Source organism: Phragmites australis, chromosome 2 (genome assembly GCF_958298935.1).
Source record: "Phragmites australis chromosome 2, lpPhrAust1.1, whole genome shotgun sequence".
NCBI lineage: Eukaryota > Viridiplantae > Streptophyta > Magnoliopsida > Poales > Poaceae > Phragmites > Phragmites australis.
The window spans coordinates 24943193-24947282 of NC_084922.1; the positions used below are offsets into that span (position 1 = coordinate 24943193).

At 49.4% G+C, this 4090-nt stretch overlaps 1 pseudogene; it reads left to right on the forward strand.

Annotated features, from left to right (window-relative positions):
• On the forward strand, positions 1-2653 carry LOC133904188 (putative receptor protein kinase ZmPK1; annotated as a pseudogene).
• Positions 2654-4090: the final 1437 nt, after the last annotated feature.

Genomic DNA, 4090 nt, shown 5'->3' on the forward strand with positions numbered 1-4090 from the left:
ATGGAGGCAGGCTACAAGATGATAACAAGCCAATTCAGGATGTTCACACATCGAGAATTAAGGGAAGCAAAGGGAAAGTTCAAGGAAGTGATTGGAAGAGGGGGCTCTGGAATTGTTTACAAATGAGTACTTGAAGATAAGAGAGTAATGGTAGTGAAGAAGCTAACAAACTTCTCACACAGTGAGGAGGAATTGTTGGAAGAAATGAGTATAATTGGAAGGATTAACCATATGAATTTAGTACGGATGTGGGGTTTTTGCTCCGAGGGTCAACAAAAACTATTGGTTTATGAGTATGTTGAGTATTTGACAACGTAAGTGGTGAGAGATTAATTTCAAGGAGTCAGCGATTCAAAATAGCATTGGGCATAGCAAGAGGCTTGGCATACCTCCATCATGAGTGTCTTGAGTGGGTGATCCATTGTGATGTAAAGCCAGAGAACATATTCCTGACTCGAGATTTTGAAGCTAAGATAGGAGACTTTGGACTAGCCAAACTCTCAAAGGGAGACAGTTCCAGTTTCAGTCTCACCCACATGAGAGGAACAGTGGGCTACATGGCACCATAGTGGGCATTAAACTGGCCAATCAATGCAAAAGTTGATGTCAACCTATCTTAGACCTACAATTAGTTACGGGCAATTATCTCAGCCCCCGTGTCGCTCCGGGGGGGGGGGACTCAGACGGCGCCCAAACTCCCGCGCCGCCGCCGTGTAGCTTCCTCACCTCTGTCTCGCTGCCGCCTAGGTGAGCTACCGGAAGCCCGTGCAGCTGCAAAGACGGCGGCGGTGGGGCCTATTCCCTCATTTTCTTTCGCGAAGGTGGCGGGGGAGCGTCTCTGCGGCGCGGTGATGGCAGGGCGTCACCCCTACCTCGACCCAACGCCCCGCGCGAGCAACGACTGGGGCCGGCAAGATGGTGCAATGGTGGGCGACGCAGTGCAGGGTGGCTCGGATCCGTAAGCGGATCTGCATGGCCCCTAGATCTGGTGTGGTGATGGGTGGAGGCATCAGATCCACGACAGTTGATGGCTCGGTGGAGGCGGCTCGACGTGGATCTGGGCCGCAGCATGCGGTACCCACAACGGCAGGTGGGCGTTTGGTTGCCGAGGCTAACGGCACTGGCGAGGAGCAATGGTGGGAAGGCAAGATGGCGGGTGACGGGTGGTGGGTGCCATGCTAGATCTGCTCAGGGCGGCTAGGGTTCGGTACAGTGGTGCCCGATCTCACATGGCGATACTCAGCTTGATGCTGGGCGCTCCTTGGTCATCACGTCCAGAGTGGCGATGGGGAAGCCAGGTCAGCATGGGAGGTGCCAGACTATGCGAGCAGCCAGGTTCCTACACTGTAGTGCCTAGTCTCACATAGTGGCAACTAGCCCGGTGGGGTGCAACCTGGACTGAGTGGTGGACTGATGATGTGTGGTGCGACGGTCGGGTGTGGTGCGGTGGTACGGAGGCCTGCAATGCTGAAGTCCAGCGTGGAGGCGGCCGACCATGTCGGTGGTGATGTGGGGTGGATGCGGTGGCGGTGGGGTGATTGTCGGTATGTCAGGGCCTAGCTTCGGGCTGTGCAATGAGGACCGGAGGCGAGGGCATTCCTCGTCTGCTGGTGGTGGGCCCATAGAGTGTGGTGGCTCAGCGGCAACTGTTCCCACATGGCGGCGGGTGGTTTCGGTGAAGGATAGCCATGCTCCACTTTGTTGCGGTGGTGATGGCACTACGGAGCGTTGTGGTGAGGCTTGTTGTCGATCGGCATGCTGCCCGATTTCAGACAGTTTGTGCGATGATGTCGTGTGAGGTTGGGTAGTGACCCACGAGTTGCGTTGGAGGCCGCGTGTTGTGGCGTTGTGGGGGAGGAGGCCCACGAGAGTTGTGTTGGTGGCAGTGAGTGGCGGCTAGCCCTGCATGGCAGTGGCTAGTTCGATGTGACGGCCAAGGATGACACGGTGGCAAGACAACGGGTGATGGATGTGACGGCTAGTCCTGTTTTGTAGTGGCTAGTTTGGCGTGGTGGCATGCTGATGAGTGGCGGGCCATGGCGGCTAGCCCTGCATAGCAACGGTTAGCTCGGTGCGGTTGCCAAAGTCACCGAGGTGGCAAGGCAGTGGACGACGGCCTAGCTTGACCTAGCAGCGGCTGGTCTCGCTTAGCGACGACCAATTCGGTGTGGGGGCAGCATGGCCTCTTAGACGATGAGGCGATCTCGGAGGTGGTTGGTGCGGCGTGTTGGCAGTTAGGTTCCTCTCTATGACAGTTGGTCTCACATGGCGATGGCCAATTTGGTGTGGGTGTGGCCTGGCCGTTGTTTTGCTTGTAGGGGTGTGTTGGTGGCCGGTGTTTGTCGCCGGTGGTGTTGTGCGGCGCGTGTTGTGCTCTCTCCAACCGGCTGTGGTTGTTTAGCTATTGTTTTAGCTTGTTGTGGTGGTATTGTCCTTTTTCCTGTAGGCAGTCTTCTAGGGCTGCTCGCTTGTGTTTTTTTTTTCCTGATTTATCAATATAAATAGGCACTCTCTTGTGCCCATTTTGTTAAAAAAAATTTATGTCTACAGTTATGGTGTTGTCCTTCTTGAGATTGTGACAGGAAGTAGGATCTCAAGTGGGATAATGGTAGATGGGAGGGAGATCGAGCTTAACAGTTTGTGCAGGTCTTGAAACAATTTCTGGAGAGCGGAGATGTGAAGTTTATAGTCGATCATAGACTGCAGGATCATTTCAATCCTAAGAAAGCAACGGTAATGTTGGAAGTTGCTTTAGAATGTCTTGAAGAAAGAAACAGCAGGCCTACAATGAACGAAATTGTAAAAGCTCTCTTGGCATGTGATGACCAAGACGATCATCCCGCCTACTCATGGTGAGCTGCAATAAGCAATAATGTTTCAGCTTGCAAAGTGAAGAATTAGTTTAGAATCTCGAGAGAAATTTGTAAGTAGAAACGGAGTGTTGCTAGATAAAATAAATCACTTCTTTTGTTGTATGGTCTTTCTCAGGGCAAAAGTAAATAAACTGTTTCCTTCAAATGTAACGGGTCGGTGAACGCTAAATCCGTACTTTTTACTCCGCGTTTCACAGTAATATACCTTCTTGCATATGTAATCAGGATTTGTGAGCGTCTGGCACATCTCGCGTTGTACTGGCCTTTGAACAAAACTTTTTTTTACTTAAAACAAACGTACGTAATTCTCCTGTGTATTTTAGAAAAACAAAACACACGTAAAAAACAGATAAATGAGACACTACATAAGTGACGGGTTGTAATATGATCCGTCACTTATGATAAAAGTGACGAGTCGTAGTTGTGACCCGTCACTAATGTCAGTCATTGGTGACGGGTGAAAACTTGACCCGTCACCAATGACGACTCATCACTCATAGGTCATCGTAGGTCAGTCATAAGTGACTAACTCATCGGTGACGGGTCTCATAGGCATGTCATAAGTGACGGATTAAGTTATCATCTGTCACTAATGACTTTATTCAGAAATACAGAAAATGATCCAAATATTGCAAAAAAAAAATATTTTTATTTTATTTTTCTCCTATTTTTTCTCACTTCAGAAGCACTAGAATATGAACCATTGTGCATTTCTGCTCAAGTTTGATGTAAGGGGTAACGGCTATAGACACAAACGCTCGTTTTGAAAATGGTGCAGAAACTTCCGGAGGCGATAACTCAATCTTCCAAGCCGTTTTAGGCCTCGAAAAATTCGCCGAACCCGACAAAGTCCGTAGAGTCAATAAACATCAAAATCAAAGTCAGTATGCAAAAGTTATGGCTATTTAACCGAAGGCACTCCGAGTCAATTGGTTTTTATGTCTATTGTAAAATTAACATTGGTGACGGGTCATAACTGTGACCCGTCACTTATGACCCTCGGCAAAATAGTTAAAAGGATCTTTTATTCGAGTCCCTTTAGGACGCATGCGAGGTTAAGGTGGTTAGGAAGCTACGCGTGCGAGGGGCCGTCAAGAGTTCGATTCCCACGGAACGCACATTGTAAAACCAACCTGAAAATTAGGTAGAGACACGTGGCGAGTCGTGATAAGTCTGAGTTGGATAAGCTTGGGTGAATTTTTTTTTTTACTTTTTTC